Source organism: Carettochelys insculpta, chromosome 14, assembly GCF_033958435.1.
Source record: "Carettochelys insculpta isolate YL-2023 chromosome 14, ASM3395843v1, whole genome shotgun sequence".
In the NCBI taxonomy this organism is placed as follows: Eukaryota; Metazoa; Chordata; order Testudines; family Carettochelyidae; genus Carettochelys; species Carettochelys insculpta.
In genome coordinates this window covers 36628593-36647239 of record NC_134150.1, presented here as the reverse complement: position 1 = coordinate 36647239, position 18647 = coordinate 36628593, and the positions used below count along the sequence as shown (strand labels likewise).

The 18647-nt window shown below is 40.5% G+C and overlaps 1 protein-coding gene across 2 annotated transcripts in view; it reads right to left on the bottom strand.

Moving 5' to 3' along the window:
* CDH13 (cadherin 13) overlaps nt 1-18647 on the bottom strand; it is an 876776-nt gene that overhangs the window by 211860 nt on the left and 646269 nt on the right. The gene's annotated exons all lie outside the window — the stretch shown is intronic.

Genomic DNA, 18647 nt, shown 5'->3' with positions numbered 1-18647 from the left:
TCTGTGTAGCTATTGAACAATATAGGGGCTTAAATGCTGCCTTGTGGGGACTCATTCTTCTGTTGTTGCCATCAGCTGTTTGCCACAAAATTTCATAGATATTTTGTTCTCTGTATGGTCTGAATGAATTTCATGTACTGGTGATTCTTTGTTAACATTAGTAGCTTGGCAAGGAGGCCACAATGATTAACTACATCATATGTGGCAATGGGTCAAGAGAAAAGAGGTATGCAGAAGGCCAATTTACATGGGGCCTTCAAGGCAAAGAGCAGGCACTTATCTTTGATGTGGAAAGTGGAGAGATCCAGCAAAAGAAGTGAAATAGGAGATAAGCATGACTGATGGGCCCAGGGCCAAATGCTCTTTGAAAATTGCCCACAAACAGGTGTGCATATGAAAACCATTCACTTTAATCAGAGATGTTGGAAGGTGCAGAAGGGAAAGTGTGGGAGTGAAGAGTGAGGCCGATCAGAAGACCTAGAGAGGCAGAATGAAGATTTTAGAGACATGCAAGAATCTGAAATATTATATCCTATATTAACCAGCTCCATTTTGCAAGCAGGACTGAAGAAATAATTACTCCATTCACTTCAACAGATGTTTTCATACCTCCACTTTAGGACATTGTTATTGCTGAGAACACAAACAGAACTCTACCAAAGTGTAAGAGAGGCAAGGTGGATGGATCCTCTCTGGATCTCATGTTTGGATCAACACTACTGCAACAACACTCCAAAGTGTAAGTCAAACACCTTGGTTGTAATGAAACTTGTGCTGTTGTCATAGACCAATTACAGTCACAGCTACCAGAAAACACTGCCAACAAACAGCCTCAAACCTCTATCCCCACAGCACACGTGCCTCCAACATACAATTGCACATTTAGTCAATATAATGACAGATGGAACCCATTTGTACGGTGCTTGGGAGACAAGAGCCTTCATTTCATTTGTGCATTGCCTCTTATTAGTTACAGGTCATTCAGTCACAAAATGTTTCTAACACCTAACACAAACCAATTATGACAGTGCTTATTACGTGAGAATGAAAGTGTTACAGTCTCTCTGTTGAGTGGCAAGCATTGGTAATGGGATCTTGATTAATACACAATTTGGCCTTGTCTGATTTGTGCATAGCAGCCCTGATTTGGAGTTTGGAAAGTAGGCTGTAGAATCTTCTGAGCAGTTCTCATTTCTGAAAGTGACAGAATTATACCGTGCTCCTGAAAGGATGAACGCAGAAAGCGACTATTCTGTTTGATGTGCCATCTTATGTCTGTTTTTACTGCATTTAAAAATTCCATTTCATTATGTTCATAAAAGCAGAATCCATCACACTACGGAGTCTAACAGCTGTCTTGCATACAGATATTGTACCCAGAGGCACAACTCTTTTATGAAGCATCTCATGGGATCAGATAAAGACGTTTCCAAATGTTACCACTAAACAGTAGTTGGAATGACAAATAAATATTTGTGACATCGACATGTATTCAGACTTTTCACTTGTTATTTATAAATGAATTCTATAAAACATGTAGGTTGCTTAGACTCAAATGCACAAACCAAAGTGCATTACCTTCATTTTACAGCAAATTCATAATCTGTTAGAGCACAGAATTTAATCCAGGTTTGCATCATAGTATTGTAAGAGATTAGGGCTAATATTTGTTATACTTCCTAACCTGAATCTAAAGTAACTGTGGTTCTCTTATATACGGAAATTCACATGGCATTTGGATGTGGTTCCTCATTATTTGATTTTAAAATGGTCAGCCTGATTCAGATTAATCAAAATAAAAAAGTAATTTACATCTTTCCACATCTTTTGTAAGGAGGTTGCCCTTATCTTATTTTCCTTCCCTCCACATTTGCTGGATTTAGATTGGACAATTTTCATGTGGATTTCTGACCCACGGGGAAAAAATTATTCTAAGCTAGTGTTTAGCTGGTGGTGGTGGTGGATGCACAGTGGCTTAAGGTGACAGGGACCAATTTTAAAAATGACTTCAATTTTGCAGATGTAATTTGCACCATGAAATAGAGAAATGAAATATGTACCCCCAGAGGAGTTAGATTTTCATTGTTGTTTGCTACTTACATTGTTTAAAAACCAAATTTAAGAGCAGGAGTAAACACAGAGATCACTGATTTCTATCCATGTTAACTAGGCCATTAAACATCTGTTGTGCATTAAATAGAAAAAAAATAACACAATGACATGGAAGCAAATATAAAATGTTTAAAAGTACATATATGCTTACTTGTGTTTACTAAAACAATAGGAAAAACTGCAAAATCATTTACTCTTAAGATTACAAATTCAGACCGAGTTTTGATTTGACTTTGGCCAGATCATTTAATATCATCATATCTCTATTTACCCATAAGTAACAAAGATGAGTGTGTGTATTTGTATCAAAGGGCATCTGTGTTAGTATGCATCTGTAAAAACAGTGAGAATTCCTGTGGCACCTTATTGCGCATGAAAACTTATGCTCCAAAAAATCTGTTAATCTATCAGGTACCACGGGACTTCTTGTTGTTTATGTATATTTGCCTTTCTAACAAAAGTGCTGTAAGGCTTAATTAATATTGGTGAAGTACTTTGGAAACACTTGGATGAAAGGAACCACAGGTATTAGGGACAGATAGATAGACAGATAGACCGATAGATAGATAGATAGATCTCAAATCTAGTGGTCAGAGTGTCTGTCAAATATATGGTTGGGACAGGGATAAGGGTGGTGCTAGAACTGAGATCTGGGGATATATCAGGGTCAAAACAAAAATTAGAGCTGGTTGACAAGACAAAAACAGTTCTGTAGCCAGGATGCAAGTACAGGCCAAAGGTTCAAGCTGGGTGCTCAGAATCTGAGAGGTTCAGGAGGCAGAAGCAAAGCTGGAGCAAGACACAAATAAGGATGGTGCAAGGTCAGAACAAGAGCAAGGACATGACTGGGGCAGAGCTTTGGAGGCAGGAACAGGAACTGGAACAGGCTGTGAGTTGAGAGAATCTGATACACTACAAGGCTGCAGGAGGGTTCTTGGCACTCCCTAAACTTCTCCAGAACTGCACATCAGCCTGTGCAACCACCTGAACTGGGAGTTCATCTTACCCAGGCAAACCTAGGGTTGGGCTGTTCCCACATAACTGAAGGCTGAGTTTCTACTGCAGGGTCTGGGGGAAAGTAAACTAGTGCAGCTTGGCTGTTGCTGCATGCTTGAGTGGTGCACGATAGGCACTCTGCTAATCAGCTGGACAGCAGGTGGATCTTTCCTGGGAAGCTACCCAAGTGCTCGTTGCACAGGGACACAGGGAGAACTGCATGGGAGTACCCCATTGTTCCAAGGAGGAAGAGTTGAGGCTCAACTTGGCCCTGGCAGTCTGCAATGGCACAGTGTATGTATCATCCCTAAGCTCTCCGACATCCAGAAATTGGACCTTTTTAGAAACCCTGTTTAGAAATGTAAAATTTAGCACTCAGGCAGTCAGCTGCTCTGGCATGGAACTGTTTTCCATGAGACTGACAAAGCACATAGCTCCACGCATTGTTCCAAACCCAGTTAGATGTACTCTATTTATCACAAAGTATTGTATTTACCTTATTGTAGGCAGACCCGAAATGCCCATCCTGAGTACAAGAACCAAGTGTGAAAACTGGCTTGTAGATCTTTATTTCTGTGGCCACTGAAGCTAATCCTGGGTGACTAGTCCTGACACTACAACTCAAAGAGTGTGACCCATATTTCACATTGGTGGAAACTGCTCACAGGGGGACCAGACATCCTGATGATAGTGGGACCATCCTGATATTATGAGTTTTATCTTTTACAGGCAACTATACCTCCCACCCCTGAAAATAAGTCTCCAATGTTTTACACTTGGTATCTGCAAAAGCAATGAGCAGTCCTATGGCACCTTAAAGAGTAACAGATTTACCATCGATCTGATGAATGGGTTTTTGTCCACGAAAGATTATGCCCAAATAAATCCATTAGTCCTTGGGGTGCCACAGTACTCCTCATTGATTTTGCGGATATAGACTAATATAGCCACCCCTCTGAGACTTGCTATCTCATCAGCCTAATTGGTGTAGCTTCACTGTCTGTCATCTATCCACTTCTAATATTAAAAATGGCCTCATAATTCAGTTATGAAGTGCTCTTGCTATTTTCAGCTCATGTACGAGAATAAGAAATTTCATTAAGGTGGGACGTCTTAGTGGGGCGTCTCAACTGTCTTTATCTTGTGGGAATCAATTTTCTTTGAAAAGTATTGATGCAGTGACTAGTATCAGTGATCACCTTAATTCCAATGGGGAGAGTACATATATGCATATGTTCGTGAAATGACAGTATTTCTCTAGTCAGCGTCAGCTAATAAAGAATAGCGTCACTGGACAAAAAAATCAAATACCTACAAATAACTTTAAATTAGATTAGCAGTGGCCAATGTACAGAAGCATATGCTTCTCAGAACTAAGCTTATGAACCACCTTCTAAGTTCTAGTATATTTACTTTCTATAGTCAATGTGCATAAAGTTGGTATTGTAATCAATAAATCAGTCGCAACTAAGTAGCAGCAGGTACTGAATCAAACTCCACCGAACCTTTTAAGCTTAAGGTACAGTAATTCTACTTAAGATATGCAGGGGAAAAAAATCCTATAGAAAAAAACATCACGTAAAACAACCTGCCACAAAACTTGCCATTTGTTTATTAGGATATATTGTACATTATTCTGTTTAATTTTTGTATTGAAATGCCTGCATAAAAACTTATGTTCTGACAGACTTAAAGTCCTAATCTGCAGAAGCAGCCTTGTAATTTGCACCCACATCTGACAGCACTCAGAAATTTAAATACCTGAAACTGCATTCCATCAAAGCACTAATAAAACAGAGCTGTAATTATTTTTGGGAGCTAAGCTGGAGACAAGCTGAGGTGCTATTGGAAATCAGAACCTTTAATCTGTAAACCATATATTTAACAAAGGAAATATCTAATTAATTATCTAATTATAATCAGAAATTCAATAAGGACATTATTCAAATTAGGGATCAAACAAGTAACCACAATTTTAGTAGTACAAATTACAATATTTCTGGGGTCTTTGTACCAGATTCCGACTTCCTAACACTAATGTAAATTTGCTATAACTCCACTGATGTTAACAGGTCTACTCGATATATACATTCATGTAAAAGAGACCAAAGCCTGACTATATAGGACAACCTACATAAGCTCTAAGTAAAGAGTATGTGAAGAAACCTGTTAGGAAGAGTCTCCTCTAGGTGGAACCAGTTAGCAATGTGCATCTGTATAATAAGCATTGGACTTTCAAAAGCATGTTATCTGGTCCTGCTTTGAAATCAATCATTTTAACCAAATTTTAATGAAGTACAGACTATTTGTCCATCACTGTGCATGTTGCTGATATACAGCATTATTCATCACTGCAAATAAAAGCAGAATAAACATGATTTAAGTGCCTGTAAAAAGAATAAAAGTCATATATTGATCAATAAATCTGCTGTTTACCCCAATATTTGCTTCATGCCACTGACAAAAATATTCTTCCTCTTCTTAGCATTGTACAGCCAACAGAGGAACAGGAGAGTGTCTTGGAGCCTTTCCTACTTCATGCTTGGTTAAGGTCCAAAGATAATAAAGGACCAATTCCAGGCTCCAAAAACACCTAGTTACAGCTGTGCCACCTCACTTAATAATTGAGGAAATGGGTTTAATAACTGCAGGAAGAATTTAGCTGCAAAATCTTTAGTATAGCTAGTGATGTACAAGGTGAAAAGAACTCAGCTGAACTCTTAGAAACAAAATGAGATTGAATGGCTGAGTAATGTGAAAAACCACTTGTTGGTTTGGAAGATTTAATCAGGAGTCAATGGGAAACAAGAGGAAAGGGCCATAGTGCCATTTTGAGCGACTTTTTGGAGTTTAGGCATACAGAAAGAGAAAAATATTATTTTATTATTGACTAGTTGCACTCAAACAATTTAAAAACCTATGTTGCCCATTAATTAAATAGTATTTTTGCCAACAAGCAAAGCCTTTAACATACATTTATGACATTTCTATTTCTTGGATTGCTTTTCCAAATGATAAAAGTGATGATGTCTCAACTGTTTTGACTATCTGTGCTTACAACTTTCTCAAGAAATTTTGTTTTGTTTTGTTTTTTTATTGGGAGGAAACCACCAGCCTTAATTACACTAAGACCAAGTGACAACCTTAATATTTTACCCTGATTCTTTATATGCAGTTAAATAAATATCCTTTTTTTTTTGTGCCTGAAGGAGTGTTTATATGTGCTCCACTACTCTCCACCTGAGAGTTTTCAGATGTATGAAGCCTCACTTCAACCTGCCTTTTTTATTTGCAACCGTCTTATAAATAAAGGCTGCAGTGACAGGCAACAGCAGGAGAAGATTGAAAATGTTTATAGTGGATTAGCTGCTTCATAACATACCATTTTCTATCACTTCATTTTCATGTATCAACATTTCTAATATCAATCATTAACAGAGAGAAACAGTAAAAAACACAGTGGGGTTGTGTGTGATAGAAGAACATTTACGTCTAAAATGAGCGATGTACACTAGCTTTTAAAGAAGTTTCGTTAACAAATATGGTGAACAGAAGTTGCTCTCAAGACACACATACACTAGTCAGAAATGCCAGCAACCATGGGCCAGATTCTGATGCTTTCACACCCACTCTCCTGGCAAACTCCCCTTGTCAGCAGCGAGTTCGCAGTGTGAAAAATTCCACCACCCTGCACATCAAGACACATATCAGCTAGGCTAAAAATCGTGCCATCTGATTAATGGATTGCTCTACATTTAAGGAGATGAATGCAGCTGCTGTGTTTCTTTCACTGATAATTTGTAATACAGGTTGAACCTCTGAAATTTGGGGTACTCTGGTTTGGCAGCATCTGCAGTCCAGCAAGACCACAGAAGTTGCTGGACCAGAGAGTCCTGCAGCTGGGAATCGAGACCAGCTCTGAGTATGGCAGCCAGAAGCCTTGACTCAGGTTGGGCAACCACAACTGGGTTGGTGACAGGACCGATCATGTCAGCTGCACTGACAGCTGATGTGGGCCCTGGGTAAGATGGGAGGGAGGCTATATGCACCAGAAAGGGTGGGGCCAAGGGTGGATGGGGTGGGACCTAGAACATTTGGCCTTTGGTGCTGTCCAGACCACAGCATGGGGCTGGGAAGCCAGGAAGCCAGGGCCAGGGCTACAGCCAAGTACAGGTGTGGTGGCCAGGGCCTGAAAACTGCAGCAGCTGGGGGCCGCAGCTGGGGCCAGGAAGCCTCATGTGACATCTGGGAAGTAACTGGGGCTGGTCGCCAGGAGTGGGCCATTGGCTGGGAGGGAAGTCCAGGACCTGGGGCCAGAGACCAGCAGGGAAGCATTGACTTCCTTTGATCCAGCAAACTCCTTGGCTCAGGACTGCTCAGGTCCTGAGAGTGCTGGACCAGGGAGGTGAAACCTGCATAAGCCTTGTTTTCACTTGAAACAAACAAACAAACCAACCAACCAACGAAACAACCAAACAAACAAAAACGTGGTTTTGAGTTAGTGAACTTCAATTAAGTCCAGGCAAGATCTCAGTGAAGACAGGTGGTACTGTAGTCTGTGAGTGATTTAGTTGATAAGGAATAGGCTCTCTTGTAGTCTTGAACTTGAGTTGAAAACTTGTACAAGAACTAAAATCTGCTTCGGACACATTAGATTTTTACCGTGAGTTAGCTAAATGGAGTTAAGAACATGTATTGATTTGCCTTTGTTTTTCACCCCCGGTAAGGACACAGAGAAAGATGGGGGCATATTTATTTGAAAAAACTCTCCATTCACTGTAAGATTTATTCTGAGTACACTGTACAATATGCATGTACATTTCATTTTTTCATTGCAGTCCTCTTTTGCAAATCAGGAACCTAGCCAGAAAATGGTGGGTACATACATTTCTATATTTCATTTTATTTTATTGTGCTATCACTTGTCCTCATTCACCAAAGTTTATGTCTCCTTTCAGTGTGTGAGGATTTGTGTGCACAATTCTCATTCCCATTAATGGAGTCAAGCATGTGAAGCCCTGCATAGCCAGATGAACACCCCTCTAAATCGTTTGTGGGATTTGGGATTTCATTGTAATTGACTGAAGGGTTATATGTTCTTCTCTTACCTTGAAACCATTCCGACATCTGTGAGAGGCTAACCTAATCCTAAAGTTGAAAAAATATTCTGACTTGCAAAATTCCTACTCAAATCAAGAAGCACCTTATTTTTAGTCTAAAATATTTGGGGTACTTCAGAATGATTCCTCTGCAATAGAGCAGGGGTTCTGAATCCATTTGATCAGCAAGCGTAATAGTTAAACGATTTAAGAGTGTTAAAACGAAGTGGGATTTCCATGTATATTATCAAATAACAAAAAAGCTTCTATTTTCCTCCTTTTATATACTATGAGCGTAGTTATGAAATAATTTCATATAATTAATTTTTAGCTAAAATTAAACTCAGTTTTAGTTGAAAAATTACAATATAATTCATACTTTGCTATTCTTCAAGGAAAGAATCTCTGTCCAAGAAAGAACTTAGGTGCAAACTTACATCCCATTGTCTTCAGTGCTACATGAGCATGTACTTTAAATTAAATTTGTGATTAAGAACTTTCCTAACCAGAGCCTAACAGAAAATGCAGTTACTCTTACATGCACTAAAGAACAACTCTCTTCTGTTCCAATAAGTGTATACATTTGTTTGCACAGTTGTATCTGCATACAACAGTTTGCTTTTGAAAACATTTTGTGCTTTACTAAAAGCAAGCTACAAATGTCTTATTTCTAACCTCCACACTCTGACTGAGGATGCATGGGTAGGACATAATAGCTCTGACAGGTCCATTATAATCTATCACATAAATATGCATCCTGACACATTTTAAAATGTACACTAATTACTTGATGGCCAGTGTAAATCTCTTATGTCATTTCATGATATAGGCTGTCATAAGGTTCAAATAGGATGCATAATAAAGTTTTCACATAGAATATACAGAATGCATGATGATTTTAAAATAACTCAGCTGATAATGGTAAAAGATTGCTCAAATATTGCTAAAAATGTTTTAGAGTTACTGGACCAAAAAAAATAGTCTATAGCCAATTAACATATACTTCCATACTGCAGGCACTCTGTTGTGAAGCTAATGTTGATTTTAATATTTTATGTAGCCCCTCTGAGAACAGTGGGTTTGTATTCTCTCACACAACACTGGTGAAGCCTTGATAGCAAATTCTAAGCATTGTAACTAGTATCTCTATTACTTATATAGACACAGTATCTTGAAAATGGAAGTTCTTCAAGGAAGAAGGTACCATTTTCTTCTACGTTTAGCATTGAACCAGGAGGGGACTCTATCCCCACCTGTCTCACTGACTCATTGTGGCTGTGATCCAAAGCTCATTAGTCTTTGGACCAACGCCCACTGACATCAGTGAGCTTTGGATCCTGTGTAATCACACACAAGTCACAACCTTCTGTGCCTCAATTTTTCCAGCTGTAAAATTTGGAACACCTTCCTCAGGTATTCCTGTGAGATCCTTGGATGGGAGATGTGACTGAGGCATGAAGTACTCTCCTTATTACAAGCAAAGGTCTAGATTGTGAACACCCTAGTAACATTGATGAGCATAATGCATTGTCACAAGGCTAGCCCCAAGGAAGTCAAGCTCGAACTACCCATGTGAGTAAACTGCACAACCACTTATGTGCAGTATTCACAGTCTGCTCCTCCAAATTTACCAGCTCATCATTATCTTCCAGCTAAGAAGGCGAAAATTATATGAGAGCAAATATGATTTCACAAAAATATATCCTGTATTCTACTCAAGGTGCCCAGTATACCTTATATTATCTAGTAAGAACCACTTCAAATACATTTACATCTGCCAGAGAATAACCCTAAGGAGAAACATTAACAAGGAACAACTGGGAGACAATAAGAATGTTGCAAGCTCGTTCAGCACTAGCAGAAGTGATTTCCATTTTGGCAGCATCACTATGTATAAAAGGCACATCAGGCCTCATGAGATGTCCTCCCTGTCTCGCTCTCCTATATAATTGTGTAGCAACATGTATTTTGTATGGGTTAAGTTTGAAAAAAGTAGTTTAAAGATCTGCTTTTTGTTAGGTACACTCACATCTGAGTCAATCCCTAACTTCTACAAACTTCTTTATTCTTGCTCATCTAACTGGACTATTACACTCTTCCAAAGCTTTTTTAGAATGCTGCCCCTTGAAATAATGAGCAATGAATGCTGCAAAGTGGTATGATCTGCATCTTCCAAATGCAGATGACCCATCCCCTATTTTTCCCACCAAAATTAAAACAGGCTTACTGTTGTGTTTTAATCAAGGAAAACTGCCTTTTTTGCTTGCACCAGCAGAATTACCATGCACAAACAAACAACAGAAATCAAAGCAAAGTTAACTGCAGGGCAATATGCAGAACTTATGAAAGAAAATTACAGCTATGCCTTTATATTTTTTTAGTACCTGATGTATTAAGAAAATCTATTTTGTTCCTGATGAAATTATTTTTACAGTATTGCTGGACTGAAGAAAGAGTTCACTTATTCATTATTTCAACACAAATCTCGCTACACTAATGGCATTTCTTATTCAGACATTCTTCCTCATTGTCTATTTCTAGAGTGTGTGTTTTCTCCTACTGATTAATCAAATATACCGTCAGACTGTTGGATACAGCTTTTTCTCTCAATAATAAGACATTAATTGCAAATTAATGTCAGATATCGCTGGTTCTGTTTCACTGTAGTGGCAGTGGGTGGTGCCATTACATGAATTAGATAGTCAAGGAAAAGTTTTCAAATCTAGGTGACTAAAATTAAACATCTAAATTTCAACAGTTATAGATCCTACTGAGTTTAATGGGGAATTTGGATGGTTTAAAGCTGTGAAGTTAAGGGCACTTATTATTACGAAGCATAAAACAAGGATTAAAGGGAATGATCTTAGACATCCAAGTCCGAAATTTTGGTTTCCTGGGCCTGCTCCTACACCCACTGAAATCAATACATTTCAGTCAGAAAGGAATAAAATGGTTTGGAGGAAAATTAGAATGGACTCAGATATCACACACCAACTCAAACTGTACTTTTTACTTGAAGGTCAGAAAAGGTTGGTTTCATCTGAGTCTGAAATTCAGAGCCTAAAGAGGAAGAGCCAAAATACTATACAAAAAGATCTTAGGATATTTCAGCCAGACAAGGAGGATAGTCCACATATCCCATGGGTAAATCTAATATACAGACATAAGCAGTTCCAATAAGTTTTGCTTCAGCCTCAAAATTTCCTAAGTGTCACACAAACTACAACTTTTCAGGATCATCTATCACAGTTCTCAAAACTTCAGGCAGCACAGAGGTGTTTAGGAAGGATCCGTGAGGAATGGGGCCCTGCATTCTAAAGAGGACCAGTATGGCATTGAGCCAGAGAGAAACCAAGGTTTTATGAGATGTCTCTCTCTGGACAAGACTAAACACTCTACTAGATGAGGAAAACCGAGAATCAGAGGGATCACAGGAATTGTAAATGAAGATCCAAGAGTGAAAGGAAGTGGGAGTCTGTACAAAGGGACCAAAAGTAGGGTCTGTCTTCGTGTGTTGTGTTTGAATAGTGCCTAGCAGGACGGAGTCTTGGCATGACTGTAAAACAAATAAATAACAATAATGGAGGGAAGCACAGTTTTGTGGGAAGTTGGCCCCATTTGATCTTAACTGAATCCTATCAATTAAGCAAACTGGCCCTATGGAAAAGAGGGAGACTGAAAAAGGTCACCTCCATTACTGCCCCCTTCTGCACCAGCCAGGAGAGCTAACCCAGCAAGGAGAGAATAACTCTTATTCAAGGCATTATGTGGACCTGTGGTCACATGGAGTTTCCAAAGGGAGGTGAGTTCTGCTGTGTTTGGTTTACTTTTAGGCTTAAGCCCAGGGTGCCAGGTTTGACACGATGGTCAAATTAACAAATCATCACACTGCCCTTTATTTGAGGCTGTAGTTCTGTGGATAGTGATGCTATGCTGAATAAAAAAGCACCATAAATGTGCCCAGCAATCCTCTTTCCCCCTGAATGTCACAGAATTGGGAAACTGAGTTAAATGTGAGGCTATGACGTTAATCAGTGGAAGAGTGAGCCCTGAATGGCTTCAACATACACACTCAATTAAAAATGAAGTGCATGTTAACACTGAGGATGAAGCATCATCACTTTCTAGGTCAGCGACCTCCCGGTTGTACTTTCTGGGCCTCATTTACTTACACACTTAAACCATTATGGCCGTGCTAACCAGAGCAGTGCTGCCTGGAGGTGAAATACCCATTCGAATGGGACAGGGTTTGTGAGAGATCTGCAATATCCCACCCATGAGGGTGACTGTACAGGATCAATGTACCGCAAAGCACCACCTAAAAGTTGTTTGTTTTGCTTTAATCTTCCATTCAATCCCTTAAAGGTTTGAAAGAGGCTTTACATGTTTGACCTGGGTAGATGTGTTTTCTGTACACACAGGCCCACGGATCTTTATTTCACTGCAGCATCCTCAATGCCCACACCTTTCTAAAGGTCATGACTTAATAAATGTGTTAGTCTTTAACTGCTTGTTATTTGTGAAGCTACAGCCTAACACAGCTATCCCTCTAAGCCTACACACCTTTCTAAGAATAGGATTGGCACATACTCTTGGAAGAATTCCCAGCTTCACTGAAGTCAATGGGATTTCAGCTTTTGCATTCCAGCTGCAATGTCAGCCGAATAGGGAAAAAAGAAAAAAAGTGGCATATGTGGATGTCCCTTTTCTGTCAGTGCAAACTCATGCTTCAGTGGAGACCTGAATACCAACAAACATGAAATGACAGGACAACACATTTCACAGCAGCAAGAGAGGATCATTAGGGCTTACTCAGGTCTCAAAATTATCACCTTTCAGATATAGGTACGTGGATAGGGATGAAGTGGAGACAAGGCCTATACTGGGTACACAGATTCAGGAAACCAGTTGATAGTGGTGCAAAAAGCACTGGCACAGTTGTGCATAGATTATAGTAGAAATGGATTTCTCACTTACATGCTCCTGTCGAATTGTCCCTTAAACTTCAGAAACTGCCCCCTGCCACTTTATTTTAAGGGAGAGGTTAAAATCTGAAGCCAAACTATTTGTTAGTGTCCCTTTAAAATGAGCCATCTGTTGTAAATTCCTCTATAGAGAACATGTCCCTGGCCATGGGCTGTGGGGTTGTGTGTGCCTTCCACTACCCTTTACCAGACAGCCTCGAGATGTCAAGCATTTTTAAATTAAAATTTGGATTTTTATTGATTTAACAGTGTTCCCCACTAATCCACATAGGAATAAAATTAAAATGTAAAAGGTTTTATTATAAAAAACAGCGTTTAAGTGACTACATAACACAGGTAGATGCAAGGTATGGGGAGTGACCGTTAGGGTTGCCCGTTGCCTATGCATATTCATAAGCTAATTGCCTATTCATGAGCATCGGTTTGAATTCAGATGCACGGATTGGACCATTTATGATGCTCATGAATATGTAAACGGAATGTGCATCCTGGTTGCCGGGGCAACGCAGGTGCGGACCTGACACCTGCGAGTGTTCAACCAGGTCCGCCCTGGCTCTATAGATTCTGGAGCGCAGCCCCGGCTTTCTCAGTCCGTCGGGGAGCAGCAGAGAAGAGGACAGCGGACTGAAGAGCAAAAAGGGACTGAGTTTAGAGCTGGACTCAGCCTTAGCCGGAGATTCGACGAGAAGTGCTGAAGCAGACCCGCGTGTCAATCTACGCACCCCAGCCACCGTGGGACGCAGAAGCCTTTTCGAAGAGCTCCGGCTAAGAAGCCTTTTTGAAGAGCTCCAGCCAAGAAGAACTGAACTGAACTCACTGAAGTCCTCAGTCTTTACCTGAGGCAGGCTCGCCAGGCAGACCGCGCCGGCAGGTGCCCTGCCTGGGGAGCCGCACAAGCGGCGGCCTCTGCTGGCCGGCGGCGGAGCCGCTGCCGCTTTTTAGCCAGGGGTTTTTGTTAACCACGCTGGCCTTTTCTCCTGGCCTCCTCTTTTCTCTCTTATCTGTCCTGTCTGCCTGCCGCGGCTGCCAGTAAAAAGCGCGCCGTGAGGGCCTTCCTTCCTAGGTTGCTGTGGAGACCCTCGGGCCCGGCGCCCGGACTGACAGATCGGGAGGATAGGTATTTAACATCTGATCCCCACAAACGTTAGGGTTATTAGCTAATTAATCTAAATGGAGTTAGGGTTTATATTTTTTATTCTGTCAGTAATATTGCTAGTGGTAGCATTAGTGGTACTGATCCCTTGTTGCTGTTATTACACACAAGGTAGATCAGAGAGTAGTATTGTTTAAAGCGTCTTAAATTGTGTAACCCCGTTCCCAGGGTTCTTATTTGTAAAGCACAGAAGGCGGTCTACTGACCTAGCCGCTTTACTTTTACATCCCATATAGAAGATTAGATAGAAGTTCTAATTTAAAGGGATCCAGAACTGATTGCTCCCTCCGCTGGGTAGAGCTCACCCAAGCGGGGGTTGATGCATAGAGGGATAACCCGTTAAAGGGATAACCCCAATTAGGAGATTACATATAATATTAAAATAATAAAATAATTTAAAGGGACAACCCATTAATGGGAAAACCCTATTAAATCCCTGCAGGGTAGCGTAAGACCTCAGGCGTCGTCAATAAGCCCTGAGGCAACCTTAAAAAGATAAGTATCTTATTAATTGTATACATATTAAAGTCCTAGGGTAGTAGCCATAGCCACTTTTAGAGGCCCCATCTGCCTGGCCAGCAGGGGTAACCTCACCCAGGCAATTTTGAATTCCAGCTGTTCCCTTGGGTCGCTGGGGGACCTAGGGTAGAGCATCACCGGCCATTCTCCTAAAGGGAGAAAAGTGCTCTGAAGGGGGCGGGTGCCCCGAGTAAGAGGAAGATAATATTGTCTAGTTTCCTCCCGAGGCAAGGCAGTAAAGGGGCTCCGTTACCAGAGGGTCCGACATAGGCAGCTCTCGGGAGGCATCATATTATAGTTCTCTTAAGCCCAAAACTACCCATTATTAAAATTGGGCGCTGGGACGCTGAGGCGAAGGTAAGTCAGTGCAGTTTTAACTCATTGCACTGAAGTTCTTTCGGGCAAGAATATCCCATAGAGCTGGAAGCCTGTAACCAGGGTAAACACCAGGCATAATAGTAACAGTATATGTATACACATTCTGGAAGCCCGTTACCAGATAAAATAACCTGGCATAACTATATAATTACAGATACATGTTAATATAGAACACATAGACATATAGACACAAGTAAACACATAGAAGTATAGGAGTGTTATCGTTATCAGTTCTGGTTTTGTTTCTTTTCCCTTACAGTGCACGCAAGGAAGAGCACCAAGTTGTGTATTCCAGTGGAGCCACCAGTAAGTTAAAAAGGGTATAGCTTAGACATTGTAACCATTATAGAGTACAGTTAAGGGCTATTAGTCAGTCAGTCCCAAATCCTGTGCTGAGACTCAGGGAACAGGGAAGGAAACATAGTTGTAGCTTTTAGAAACACTTAAAAGATACACAGTAAAACAAAGTATAAATAGGAAATAAATAAATAGGAAAGAAAAAGTGTTACATTGTAATAACCCAGTTCTTGTTAAAATAAAAGAAAGTTAGTTTGTGGACAGTTGACCCCTTGTCTGTCATCTTTTCTGGGGAGCAAATAGGCTCTGTCACACACCCTGTAAACCCCTTTGGATCAGACACTGTTGACATCGATCCAGGTAGCGGGGTAAAACCTGGGCTGGTGCTTGGTGGCTGGTGGAAAGTCTTAGGCAGCCTCATCGGCCGCTTGGTTGTCTCTGTATTGGCCATTGCAGCTTGACCTGTGCCAGCCTCTGTAGATCGTTACCATCGTGATCAAGCATATTAGTCTATGAACAAATCTGGAAACTTTATTTTCTGAGATAACTGCCTGGAGCAATTTCTGAAACCATTTTCTACAACAGAGCAGAAACTTGTATGACTCAAACTATAAAATAATCTGGATAAACTCTTGTTTCAAACCTTCTCTTGCTTCCATTCCTCTGCCATGCTTACGCTTGTCTACTTGAAGTTTTTCTAAAGCAGGTAATTTATAACTTGAGAAGTCTTTAAAAAAAAACACCTCAACAATAGCTGGGAAGGGTGAAAAAAAAGTTGCTCCAACACTTTTAAAGATTAAAATAAAATAGCACCTCATTATCTGAACATCTGGGATACTCAAAAGTGAACTGCTTGGATTATTTAACACTAAAATTGTCAGATGACAGTTTTTTATTGAAGTCATCACCGAGTGAGCACATTTTTCCAGAGATAACTTTTCTACATCAGTGAGTTTTTTCACCTGATTTATCTTTCCATCATATCTACTGATGAACTGAACCGAACTGGTGGTTCATAATCTCTTGTTTGCTCTGTATTCCAGATTTCTTACACCATTTTTCTTTCATTAACCAAAAATGTTCCTGAACGCATTCTTGTTTAAAAATTAAATAAATATTTGAATATGTTTTAGTGGTTAACCTATGTGACTTAAATTCAAATTAAAAAATAATTAAAGAAAAAATTGTTAATAACAACACAAGCCAGTATATTTCTACTTCAGTGCTCATTTTAAGCTTTTCCTCTCAAGTTAAAATATATTATTCAGAAACTTGTGTGAAAATAAATTAATAGACATGAACTAGAGAAAGATACTATTAATTTATCTTGGTCATCACCTGCCAATGCAGAATTGCCCTTCAAATCTAATGTTCCCCCCACCTACTCTACTTTTAAATTTCCCAGCAGCCTTGGAAATTATTTCATTATTTACAGTCTCGATAGGAAATGTTCTCTGATATTTTCTTTCAACACAGCGCATTCTGTTGAAGGCCTAAAAATCCCACTTACCACCAGGCATTCATTGGAGTATTTCTACTTTCAAAGCATTTCTATCAGGCTTGCTGAGTGAGGGACAGGGGGCTAAGGGGACAGCTACGCCAGGGTCCAGCCTTTCAAAGGCTGTGTCTACACTAGCCCAAAACTTCGAAATGGCCATGCAAATGGCCATTTCGAAGTTTACTAATGAAGCGCCAAAATACATACTCAGCGCCTCATTAGAATGCCGGCAGCCACGGCACTTCGAAATTGACGTGGATTGCAGCCACACGGCTCATCCAGATGGGGCTCCTTTTCAAAAGGACCCCAACAACTTCGAAATCCCCTTATTCCTAGCCCTGTCTGGACGAGCTGCGCGGCTGCAAGCCGCATCAATTTCAAAGTCCCGTGGCTGCCAGCATTCTAATGAGGCACTGAATATGTATTTCAGTGCTTCATTAGTAAACTTCGAAATGGCCATTTGCATGGCCATTTCGAAGTTTTGGGCTAGTGTAGACATAGCCAAAGGGGCCCAGAGCTTTAGCTACCACTGCTGCCAAAGGAGCAACAGCAGTTCCAGGTCCCTCTGAATTACGGTGGCGGCGCCACTCTGGGTGTGTGCAGCTTGGAGGGAGTGGGCTTAGAGGGTCCCAGTGCTGCAGTCTCAGCAACCTTGAAGGTCATATGCCCTAGACCCCATCCCTTCTGCCATTGGCCTTGCACCCTCTGGGGCATGCAGCTGGGCCCTTTCCACCTTGCCCAGGGCCCATGGTGGCTCGTTGTGGTACTGATTTCTATTCTGATGAATATCTGTGATCCACATTTTTTTTCCTTACAGGTTTTGTCCAACTTGTTGAGTTGTAAGCTACATCCAATTCTGTGATTGCTTCAGGATGTTTCTGATATCAGTTCCTTTGTGTTATTTTTCTAACCTCACTGATGTTTAAAATAATTTTTTTAAGGTATCATTTTTTTAAATGTCTTAGGCTCATGGAGAAGGAGTAATCTACCCTGGGTTGAGAGAGCCACTGGATATTGGACTGGGGAAAAGACAAAAAGGAAAAGGAACATTTGCAAGAACACTCAAGAGACAATCTGCCCTTTATTCTCTTACCATCCTTCCAGTCATCTGTTCCCATCTATGAATTTGTAATGTGCTCTCCACCCTGCATCCAGTTGCCAAATACATGGATTAGTTGAAGCACAGACTGGTGTTCCAGCAGAACAATATTTTCCCCCCCAGTGAGACAGTGTAACATCTGAAACATTAGTTGCAAAGATATATCATACAGGAAAAGGTAGAATGAAAGAAGTGCCAACTGGCCATTTGGGCTACTCTTCTGTCACTGGAAGTCTTGAGAAAAGTGAGGAGTCTTGCAGATGCCTATGAATGTCTGTAAACTGCTGCATCTCTGGTGACTGTAGAATTTTGGAAGAGGTACGGAAAGAAAGATTACCATCAGCTAGGTCCTAGTCCACATCACAAAACAGGACTCAGGTACAGGGAGCAAACATAAAAGAGGAACCTGGAGACAAATATTCTCTCTGTGATTTATCTTACTTAGGATTAAGGCTTCTGCATTCAGTGAAGATGAAAAGATTCTTGAAGACTTCATGTCCATCCCAAGCAA